Below are 12,500 nucleotides of genomic sequence, written 5' to 3'. Positions count from 1 at the left end.
CCTCACCCTCCTCTCACATGGCCCCCACCCCCCTCACCCTCTCACATATCCCCCCACCCCCCCCCCTCACCCCTCTCAACATGTCCCCCACCCCCCTCAACCCCTCTCACATATCCCCCACACCCTCACCCCTCTCACCATGTCCCCCAACCCTTCCCCTTCAACCCTCTCACATGTCCCCTCCCCCACCCCTCACCACCCTCCCCCCCCCCCCCCCCCCCCCCCCCCCCCCCCCCCCCCCCCCCCCCCCCCCCCCCCCCCCCCCCCCCCCCCCCCCCCCCCCCCCCCCCCAACACCCCTTTTTAAAAAAATCCCCCACCCCCCTACCCCCTTTTTTCCCATCCCCCCCCCTCACCCCTCTCACAGTTTCCCCACCCTCCCCCCCCCCCCCAATTTCCCCCCCCCCCCCTCACCCCCTCACTTCCCCCACCCCCCCCCCCCCACATGTCCCCCCACCCCCTCCCCCCCTCTCAATTCCCCACCCCTCAACCCCCCACATGTCCCCCACCCCCCCCCCCTTCCATTCCCCCCCCCCTCCCCTCCACAATTCCCTCCCCCCCCCTCACAGTCCCCCCCCCCACCCTTCACATTTCCCCACCCCCCCACCCCTCTCCCTTCCCCCCCCCCCCCATTTCCCCCACCCCCTCTACATTCCCCCCCCCTGATTTTCAATGTATTATTTTTTTTTTTTTTGGGGTTTTCCTGTCCCCCAATTTTTTTCCCCTTTACCCCCCCTACTGGCCCCCCCTTTCCTGTCCCCCCCCCTACCCTCCTCCCGGCCCCCCCCCCCCCCCCCCCCCCCCCCCCCCCCCTTTTTTTTTAAGAAGCGACTGACCTTTTGTTTTGTGGTGGTTGGGGTTTTAAACCCCCCCCCCCCCTTTCCCTGTCCCCCCCTTAAACCCCACCCCCCCCCCAAAAAGCCCAAACCCCCCCTACCCCTTAACAGACCCCTTTACATATCCCCCCCTCCCCCCCCCTCTCACAACCCCCACCCCCTTTTCCCCTAAATGTAAACTTAATGGGGAAACCCCCCCCCCTTTTTTTGTCCCCACCCCTTCCCCCTTAATTTTTTCCCCCTTCAATGTCCCCCCCCCTACCCCCTAAGCCCCACCCCCCACCCCTCTCACTTTTTTCCCCCCCCCCTCCCCCCCTCGCCCCCTCCCCCACTTTCCTGTTTCAGAAAACCATCGTGTGTTTGAGGATGTGTGTGTGGTGTGTGTGCGTGTGTGTGTCGTGTGTGTGTGTGTGTGTGTGTGTGTGTGGTGCGTGTGTCGTGCGTTGTGTGCGTGTGTGTGTGTGTGTGGTGTGTGTGTGTGTGTATGCGTGCGTACATGTGTGTGCGTATGTGTATGCGTGCGTACGTGTGTGTGTGTGTGTGTGTGTGTGTGTGTGTGTGTGTGTGTGGTGTGGTGTGTTTGAGTGCGTGCGTGTGTGGTGCGTGTGTGTGCGCGTGTGTGTATATGCGTGCGTACATGTGGTGCGTATGTGTATATGCGTGCGTACGGTGTGTGTGTGTGTGTGTGTGTGTGTGTGTGCGTGTGTCTGTTTGTCTGACTGTCTGTCTGTGTCTCTGAGTCTTCCTGTGTATGTGTATGTCTGTGTGCGTGCGCGCGCGAGTGTGTTTCTAAGAGTTCGTGTTTCGAATGCGAGCGTGTGCGCGTGTGTGTGTGTACGGTGTGTACGTGTGTGTGTGTGTGTGTGGTGTGGTGTGTGTGTGTGTGTGTGTGTGATTGTGGCGCGCGCGCACGCATGTGCATGTGCGTGTGCTTGTGCAGCGAAATCAAAAAGAAAACAAAAAATACAAATAAACAAACAAACAAACAAACAAATGGCGGCCATGTGGTGGATAGCAAGCAAGCAAGATAACTGTAATCATGACGAATAATCGGGGTGGGGGGTGGGGGGGGGGGGGATCATATTGCGTCACGCTCCGCTGAGACAGAAAGCAGGGCCCACTCTCACAACCACAGAGCTTGTGTGACGTCATGTAGGAAGTGGGTGTGTGGGAGGGGGAGAAGGTTGGGCGTGGGGGGTGGGGGTGGGGTGTGGGGGGGGGGAGAGAGAGAGAGAGAGGCGTGGACGGAGTGTGTGTGTGTGTGTGTGTGTGTGCGTGTGTGTGTGTGTGTGTGTCGGTGTCGGTGTCGGTGTCGGTTTTGGGGTTTGGTTTGTAGATGTGATTATGATTATACTGTGTAGTGTATATGGATATGTCCGAACGCAGTGACGCCTCCTTGAGCTACTGAAACTGAAACTGAAATTGAAACTGTCCAGAACAACGTCATCAGTGGACATCGGAAGGGATTTTCTTTGTTGGTCTCTCTCTCTCTGTTAATATGAAATACATACTACATAAGTCATATACTTCAGCGACAGTTGAAAGATTACCTTTGAAGAGTGTCTGCTTTACTTCAGAAGGATAATGTACACAGGTGTGTTTTATCATACGTTTGATTGTTGTTGTTGTTGTTGTTGTTGTTGTTGTTGTCATCGTCGCTGTTGTTGTTGTTGTCGTCTTCGTCGCTGTTGTTGTACTTGTTGTCGTCGTCGCTGTTGTTGTAGTAGTTGTAGTAGTTGTTGTTGTCATCGTCGCTGTTGTTGTTGTTGTTGTCTTCTTCCCTGTTGTATTTGTTGTCGTCGTCGCTGTTGTTGTTGTTGTTGTTGCTGTTGTTGTCGTCATCGTCGCTGTTGTTGTTGTTGTTGTCTTCTTCCCTGTTGTATTTGTTGTCGTCGTCGCTGTTGTTGTTGTTGTTGTAGTAGTTGTAGTTGTCATCGTCGCTGTTGTTGTATTTGTCGTCTTCGTCGCTGTTGTTGTGTTGTTGTTGTTGTCTTCGTCGCTGTTGTTGTGTTGTTGTTGTTGTCTTCGTCGCTGTTGTTGTAGTTGTTGTCGTCGTCGCTGTTGTTGTTGTTGTCTTCGTCGCTGTTGTTGCTGTTGTTGTCGTCATCGTCGCTGTTGTTGTTGTTGTTGTTGTCTTCGTCGCTGTTGTTGTAGTTGTTGTCGTCGTCCCTGTTGTTGTATTTGTTGTCTTCGTCGCTGTTGTTGTTGTTGTCGTCGTCGCTGTTCTTGCTGTTGTTGTCGTCATCGTCGCTGTTGTTGTATTTGTTGTCGTCGTCGCTGTTGTTGTTGTTGTTGTTGTCATCATCGCTGTTGTTGTTGTTGTCGTCTTCGTCGCTGTTGTTGTATTTGTTGTCGTCGTCGCTGTTGTTGTTGTTGTTGTTGTCGTCAGCGTCGCTGTTGTTGTTGTTGTCGTCGTCTTCGTCGCTGTTGTATTTGTTGTTGTCGTCGTTGTTGTTGTTGTTCTACCTTCTTCTTCTCTGGGTTTTTTTTTTATGTGGGTTTGTTGTTGTTGTTATTTCTTTCTTTCTTTCTTTCTTTCTTACAGTTTTATTTTTCTTCCCCTTCTAATGGCTGTCATTCCCCTCTTCTTCCGTCTAACCGCGCCGAAAGGAATCAGATCACCAGTGGATTGAACAGACTGAGGATATATTTTGTAATATTTATAAAAAAAAGAAGAAAAAAAGTATTAACTGATAGGGTGGTTTTACCCAGTTTGAGCGAAGACGTTTATCTTCCAGAGAGGTTAGATATCACTTCTGTGCCCACCTTTTTCATTTCATTTTAATTATTGTTTGTTTTTCTATCTATTTTCTTTTTCTTCTTTTTTTTTGTCTTTCGTACATACCCTCTAGCTCTTATGTTGTCTGCCTGCCTCTGTCTGTCTCTGTCTCTGTCTGTCTGTCTCTTTGTTTGCCTGCCCCCAGCGATATATGTGACGTTCCCTATCTATCTATCTATCTGTGTATCTATCTATCTATCTGTCTATCTATCTATCTGTCTGTCTGTCTGTCTGTCTACCCGTCCATCAGTTCATTTATCTGTCTGTCTGTCTGTCTGTCTGTCTGTCTGTCTACCCGTCCATCAGTTCATGTGTCTGTCTGTCTGTCTCTTTGTTTGCCTGTCCCCAGCGATATATGCGACGTTTCCTATTTATCTATCTATCCATCTATCTATCTATCTATCTATCTATCTATCTATCCATCCATCTGTCTGTCTGTCTGTATCTCTCTGCTTTTGTCTCTGCCCCTCAGTCTCTTTCTCTGTCTCCTGCAGAGGCCTACAAAGTACACAGAGAAAGAGAAACACAGAAAGACTGACAGACAGACAGACAGACAGAGAGAGAGGGGGGGGAAAGAGGGAGAAAGAGAGTGAAAGAGAGAGAGAGGGGGTGGAGAGACAGACAGAGAGAGAGAGGGAAAGAGGGAGAAAGAGAGAGAGAGAGAGGGAAAGAGAGAAAGAGAGTGAAATAGAGAGAGAGGGGGTGGAGAGACAGACAGAGAGAGAGAGGGAAAGAGGGAGAGAGAGAGGGAAAGAGAGAAAGAGAGTGAAATAGAGAGAGAGGGTGGAGATACAGACAGAGAGAGAGAGGGAAAGAGGGAGAAAGAGAGAGAGAGAGAGGGAAAGAGAGAAAGAGAGTGAAAGAGAGAGCGAGAGAGAGGGTGGAGAGACAAACAGAGAGAGAGAGGGAAAGAGGGAGAAAGAGAGAGAGAGAGAGGGAAAGAGAGTGAAAGAGAGAGAGAGGGGGTGGAGAGACAGACAGAGAGAGAGAGGGAAAGAGGGAGAAAGAGAGAGAGAGAGAGGGAAAGAGAGAAAGAGAGTGAAATAGAGAGAGAGAGTGAGAGAGAGAGTCCTCTTCCAACCAAGATCACCCACTCACTCCACTCTTCTTCTTCTTCCGACGTACATACATAGTATACACACTATTCTCCCCCACCCCCTACCTACCCACCCACCCACCCACCCACCCATCCACCCCCAATACAGTAACAATACACATACCATTCTCCCACACCCAACCCCCCCCCCCCCCACCCACCCACCCCCAATACAGCAACAACCAACAAGCAAACTAACATCCCTCCCCTCCAAAACCCTCAGCAGCAGCAGCAGTCGTTCGACGGTCAGATCCTCCAGAACTGCGATCGTATCACGTGCAAATTGCTCACCGCAGCGCCTGGCTACAGGAAATAGTGGAGGGGGGGTGGGAGGGGGAGGGGGGGGGGGGGTTCACAAAGTAGCCCTCCGGGGGTTGGGGTTTGGAACCCCCTACTGATAGAAACAAGGAGAACCAATGCTTCCAGTTTCCGACAAGAGTTTTGTCCCCCTCCAACTTCCAACCCTTTCCCTCTCCCCGCTCTCTAGGAAGAAGAAGAAGAAGAAGAAGAAAAAAAGGAAGGGCAAGGGGGAAGGGGGGTGGGGTGGTCTACTGGGTGGGTGGGGGTAGGGGTGGGGGGGGGGAGTCCATCTGTTTTGCTGATGAGCATGAAAGATAAGGAAGGAAGAGCAAAATTATAGGGCGGTGATAATTAGTGATAATTACGAGGCCCCCTCTCTCGATCTCCCTCTCTCTCTCTCAGTTTTTGTCGGGGTTGATGATGTAGAGAGATTAGCGGTGATGTTGGGGTGGGTGGGTGGATGGTTGGCCGGGTGGGTGGGTGGGTTGGTGGGTGAGAGGTTTGAGGAAAAAAGATTACCAAATGGTGTGGCGCCTTACCGCGCTTCAGTCGCCCCCTCCCACCCCCCCACCCCCCCACGCCCCCCCCCCCACCCCCCACCCCCCCATTTGGCTTGGTGGCACTCCAGCCTTGTTATCATCGTGAACTGTGTGTGTGTGTGTGTCCAGACCGCACGTGTTCCGCTAGGGAGTGGTGACTGATTAGCATGGCCGGTGCGGTGGATAATCTTTCCCGTCATGTCGAACCTGAACTGCGTGCACTGCACAGTTAACTTCTGTCTGTCGCTAACGGGTTGCCCTACATATATATGATTTGTGACATCGACACTGAAATCTCGCTTGTTGTTGGCGGGGGTGTGTGGGGTGGGAGTGGGTGGGGGGTGGGGGGGGGGGGAGTGAGATATTGGGTTGAAGAGGAGGTGGGAGAGTGGGAGGGAGGACGGGGGTTGTGTGTGGGAGTGTCAAATGACCTTAACATTTCTCCCGCAAAAAAAAATAAAAAAAAAAAAAAATAAAAAAAAAAATTGAAGTATTGCTAGAATTAATCTTCCGTTTTTCGTCCTTTGGAACATTCGTAGTCCCTATTTAAAAAAAAAAAATAAAAAAATAATAATGTGCATAAATCATCCCTCTTCATAAACATGCATTCATGCATTCAAATACGTGCACACATGGCGATTTGAATATTCTGTCTTTCGATTGGGTATTAAAATAGGAAAGAAAGAAAAGTGAAAGAAAGAAAGAAAGAAAAGGAATAAAAGAAAGAAAGAAAGACAGCCAAGAAGGTGCGAGAGAAAGAACAAGGTAGAAAATAAACAACAGAAACAAAGAGAAAATAATGAAACTAAAACGATGTAAATAGACGAAAAGAAAAAAAAAAAAAAAAGAAAGAAAGAAAGAAATATTCCCTCCCAAACTACATTCACGTTTAAACTCTGTTGCATGGAGACCCTGTTCTCCAAAAGCATACAAATATATTCATATTTCAAACTGTTCACCAGTTTATCTCCGATTCAAATAGATTTCAGATTAGAAAGTATTGTGAAGAAAGGGTATACAACATGATTCTATTCGTAAAATATCTGTTGGATTTATTTGACTGACTAAATATTCAAAGTTGAATGGATTGGCCAATGATCTGTTAAAATTTCTCCTCTCCCCTCTGTTCCCCCTCCTCCACCACCTTACCCTCCATTCTTCTTCTTCGTGTTTTTCTTCTATTAGGCCAATTACTCTGGTGATAATAAATTTAATCTCATGTTAATATTGATATTAGCATTATTTTACTATATTATGTACTGTTTGTTCATTTCTTTTATTTCATTATTTCATTACTTACTGTTTATGAATGTTATTTGATACAAGTCATAATATGGTTCATCAGCCGTCATGATAAAATTGAAGTGCAACGTTGTGAGCACAGTATAAGCTTTAAGCTTGTTGATGCTCTTTTGTCATTCATTGCATTGTAATCATGTGTATTGTTGAATAATTGAAGATTATTGAAACCAAAGGAAAAAAAGAAAGAAAGAAATATTCTGTAATGAAAAATAAAAGAAACAGTTCTAATTACCTCCCAATATCTGACCTGATATCACGACACCACTGCAGCATTCTTTGCTCGAATTTAACACTGTCAAAAACGAACGTTACCGCTGATCCCTAAATATTTTTCTCTTCAAGATTATATCAGTAAATTAGTATTTCAAATAAAGTTGGGTTTTTTTTCAGACCAAACAATAAAGTTTATCTCCACAAATCTGGCTCACAAAATATACTCGTATCACTTGTCGGCAAATCTTTTTTTTTCATTATTATTTATCCTTCTTCTTCTTCTTCTTCTTCTTCTTCTTCTTCTTCTTCTTCTTCTTCTTCTCTCCCTCCCCCACCTCCCTCTCTCTCTTATAATCTAGATACATCTTTATTTCCAACCAAACAATACAGATCTTATCAATCCCATCTAGAAACAATCCCCCCCCCCCCCACACACACACACTCGCCCTCCCCCACCCCACCCCCTCTTCCCCCACTCTTAATAACAAATTCTTTCCACCTACCCCACCACCACCACCACCACCACCCTCTTCTACATACACACAACCACCACCACCACAACCCCATCCCACCCCACCCCCCCCCCTTCCCCGCACCATCCCCCAGCCACCCCCCACCCCACCTCCCCCACCTCCTCCACACACCCCACCTCCCGTAACCAAACAATACAAAAACCTCCAGCCTCGCGTCGCGTGCTCGACCTTCTGCTCTCAGAGACCATTCACAGAAGGAAATCGTTGACTGAGAGGCAGTGTTCCGAACAACAAAAAAAGCGACAAGGGGACTGAACAAAGCCAGGGGGGGACAAGGGGGGGCAACGAATGGGTTAAAGGGACGCACACGGTGGGGTAGGAGGGGTGGGGTGGGGGGGAGGGTGGGGGGGTGGGGGCTGTGCGGAAGTAAAGGGTTAAAGTGAAAACAAAAAACAACAGAAAAGGAAAGCGGAGTTGGTGAGGTGACCTGCTATCAGGTGTTATGTTGGTTGAGTTGGTTGGTTGGTTGGGGTTTATAGCGTCGTCAGTGGTATTGTTGTTGTTGTTGTTGTTGTTGAGGTGAGGAGGGGGTGAAAACAAAAAACAACAGAAAAGGAAAGCGGAGTTGGTGAGGTGACCTGCTATCAGGTGTTATGTTGGTTGAGTTGGTTGGTTGGTTGGGGTTTATAGCGTCGTCAGTGGTATTGTTGTTGTTGTTGTTGTTGTTGAGGTGAGGAGGGGGTGAAAACAAAAAACAACAGAAAAGGAAAGCGGAGTTGGTGAGGTGACGTGCTATCAGGTGTTATGTTGGTTGAGTTGGTTGGTTGGTTGGGGTTTATAGCGTCGTCGGTGGTATTGTTGTTGTTGTTGTTGTTGTTGTTGAGGTGAGGAGGGGATTAAATGGTTTGGTTGTTGTGGTTGCGTGAGGGTGGTGGGGGGGGGAAGGGGGGGGGGTAGTGGGCCGTGGAGGGGCTGGACGGGGCGTTCTCTCTCTCTTTCTCTCTCTCCCTCTCTCTATCTTCTCCCTCTCTCTCTCGCTCGTTCTCTCCCTCCCTCTCTATCCCCCCCCTCTCTCCCTCTTTCTCTCTATCCCTCCTCTCTCTCTGTCTATCTCTCTCCCCCATCTCTCCTCTCTCCTCCCACCCGCCCCTTCTCTCTGTCTCTCTCCTTCTCTCTCTCTCCTCCCTCTCTCTCCATCTTTCTCTCTCTACATCCCTCCTCTCTCTATCTCTCTGTCTCTCCTCCCTCTCTGTCCATCTCTCTCCCCCACCCTCTCTCTCTCTCATCTCCCCTTCCCCCCCTCTCTTTCTCTCTTTCAGTTTTCTGACTGCCTGCTTCCCCCCCCCCCCCCCCGCCCCCGCCCCCATGACACCTTGTCTGTCATCCTATATGTGGGTATACTAAGTACAGGATACAAAGACAAATATAAATCTGCAAGCATTATTTTGCACCGAAAGAAATATATATATATATATATATCTCAAACATCGTTCGTTCGTTTATTATTCATTCATAGTCTGTGCATCTAAGATGATGATATTAGAACTGAGGTATACGGACATCGGATATACGCGTGTCCACCACTTTCTTGCTTTTTCTCATGCACTTTTTTTTTTTCTTCTTCTTCTTCTTTTTTTTTCTTCGCATTTTCCTTTGCTGCGTTAGTTAACTCACTCAGTACGGCCAGTCCTCTCTTCTCCTGTACACAGACCTCTCGGATGTCCAGTGGGTGTCTCTATGACCCAGCCTTTAGCTTCCGTCGTCAGAATTGTGGTATTCTTTGTCAACATTCACCTCTTCAGTATAAGAGCGTTCCGCTTCCAATATTTTTTTGATGATGGTAATTGGGATGAAACGCTGTTAACGTCGTCTCTTTCGCCGTTCGTATGGAGAGAGTTAAAGTATATAATTTCAACAATTCCCCCCCCCCCCACACACACACACACACCGCCCCCCCCCACCTCACCCCCCACACCCCCCCGCTGCACCCCCGCCCCCTCCTTTAAAAAAAACAAAAACAAAACAAAGTGAACAATGATTAATGAGTGCAGCATAGTCCGCGTAGACATAGCACATTATGACCTTTTTATTTTATTTATTTATTTATTTTTTAAGATTGTCTTTTCATTTGCAATGTTAAAAAAGGATGAATCTTTTGTCCCCATAGAGAAAGGAAATGTGTAAATGGGGAAAAAAAGAAAAAAAAAAGATTGTTTCTAAGTTTTGTACACATAATTCATTATATGATTTGTACATCTTCCTGCCATATTATTGTCACAAGCCCCGAAATCAGTAAATGAAAAGTTTTGTATTTATTCTATAAATGCTACTGATTACTTTGACATAGATAAGATAAGATAAGAATAACTTTATTATCTCCAACTGGAGAAATTTGGTCAGGTGCATTATCACAAGTAAACAACATGGGGACTATAACTGTAAAAGTCAACAACAGCTTTTACGAATATTATGAAGATACAAATGTAAAAAAAAAAATCACATACACCGTTTCATACATACATCCACACACTGCAGATAATAACTAGCATCCTTAATGTAAAAACAGAAAGAATTAAGAAACATTATTTGAATATAATTATAAACATAGCCTACTATACTGCACATTGATTATAATAGGCAGATAAGATAAGAATAAAGATAAATTGCGGAAAACCGCAACCAAATAATCAGCACACACCCGCACCCACCCCACACACGCGGATTATTTGATTAAACAAGAGTAATAAACATATATTCTCAAATAAAAGCATTTCACATATTCGCTTTTAAAAAAACATTGCAAAACTGCATAGTTATGAAATGCCGGGTATTGGTTTGATTATTTCCATGGTGTTTAGTTGATTGTGTAATTTATATACGAAATAAAACAGTGGTCGACCCAAGAAAGTCCGGTTAAAAAACAAAAACAGAAACAATTATCCAACACATTGGCCAAGCCTCGAGTGCATAATAATAATAATAATAATGATAATAATAATAATAATGGCATTTATATTGCGCTGAATCTCGTGCAGACACAAATCAAAGCGCTTTCGCACCAGTCACTCACACGCATGCATAACTCTAAAACTGTAGAAACTAAAGACAAGGAAGAAGCAGGCAAGGGAGGCTATTTTGGGAAGAGGTGGGTTTTAAGGCCAGACATGAAAGAGCTGAGTGTGGAGACTTGACGAAGCGAAAGAGGAAGTTCATTCCAATCGCAAGGTCCAGAGACAGAGAAAGAACAGCGGCCAACAGTCGAGTGTTTGAATCTGGGTATGCGTAAACAGAGTGGATCTGAAGCCGATCGTAGTGAGCGAGATGGAATGCAGAGGTGAAGGCAGCCACAGAGATAGGAAGGGGCAGTTTTTCTGAAGGGGCAGTTTGTACATCTATATATTATGTGTACCTATCAAAGTGCATTTCTTTTTTTCACAATTTTATCAGAGGACAACATTTCTCGCCATGCCTTTTTTTTTTTTTTTTTTTTTTTTTTTTTTTTAATCAACGCGCCAAGTGCGTGCTGCTCACGGGACCTCGGTTTATCGTCTCATACGAATGACTAGACGTCTCAATTTGATTTTTTTCAAACTTAGGAGAAAAAGGCGGAAGCGAGATTCGAACCCACACCCTCAGTCACGGCCACTGTGTTGGCAGATAAACGTCTTAACCATTCTGCCACCTTCCTGTTGTGAAAACGAACACAAAAGCTACAGATTCTTTACTCATTTCAAAATTATATCACATCAAGATACAAAATAGAAGAATATAATGCAATGATCACATGTAAAATGCACAGTTTCAAGACAAAATGGCTACTATTTTTACCTTTGCTTGAAAACAATAATTATATGAGACGCTTATTAACAGTAAAGATACTCAAGCATGTAAATCTCCATGATGCTTTTTCAAATGTTTTGTTTTTTTGGGTGAATAAATTAAACATTGTGCAATGTTATATGTAAATGATTTACTTCTGGTGGAGTGGTATGTTTGTTTGTTTGTTTGTGTTTTTTTCTCTTTGTGGAGGGGGGGAGGTTGTTGGTGTGTTTGTTTGTTTGTTTAATTTATTTTTTATTTTTTAGGATATATTCAAATGACAAATACCTGAGTTGCAGTACCTATTTCCACTATTATGTATACGTCGTCATGCCTAATGTTTCATTTATCATGTACTCTTTCTTATCCTATTTATGTATGTATTTAATTTATGTATTCAAGTACTTATGTTAAATATATATGTGTAGTCAAATTTGAAAAAAAAAGTAAAAGAAAAAAAAAAGAAGGAAAAAAAAAAAAGAAACTACAGATTCAGTTTGACGAAATTGTCTGCCATACAGGTACTTCCCTTTCTGAGTTCTATCAGTGACTGTGAACACATGTCACAATATCAACAAAATACCCAAATTTCACACGCCAAGTATTTCGTGACTCATGTCAGTTTCAGTAGCTCAAGGAGGCGTCACTGCCTTCGGACAAATCCATATACGCTACACCACATCTGCCAAGCAGATGCCTGACCTTGTGAGCAGCGTAACCCAACGCGCTTTGTCAGACCTTGTGAGAGAAAAAAAAAAGATAAATACATAAAAAAAGGAACTACTACTACTACTACTACTAATAATATGTATAAGGCGCAAACACTTGATGAAGTCAACTATATGCGTACAAAATAAAATAAAATAAAATAAAATAAATAAATAAAATAAAATAAATGTTAGAGTTTTGGTATAGAATGAAAACAGGGAGCAAGGTGTTAGAATTGTTAATTTTTATATATTTTATTTTTATTTTTTTTATTTGTATGTGTTTCTCGCTTTTTACACTATCCAGCGGCCTCAAAGGATATATCAAATGTGCATGTGCGTGCGTGCATGTGTGCGTGTGTGTATGTGTATGCGTGCGTGCGTGCGTGTGTGCGTGTGTGTACGTGCGTGCGCGTGTGTGTGTATGCGTGCGTGCG

The sequence above is a fragment of the Babylonia areolata genome, chromosome 31 (genome assembly GCF_041734735.1).
Source record: "Babylonia areolata isolate BAREFJ2019XMU chromosome 31, ASM4173473v1, whole genome shotgun sequence".
Lineage (NCBI taxonomy): Eukaryota > Metazoa > Mollusca > Gastropoda > Neogastropoda > Buccinidae > Babylonia > Babylonia areolata.
The sequence above is the reverse complement of the archived record's forward strand: the minus strand, read 5'-3'. Positions refer to the sequence as shown.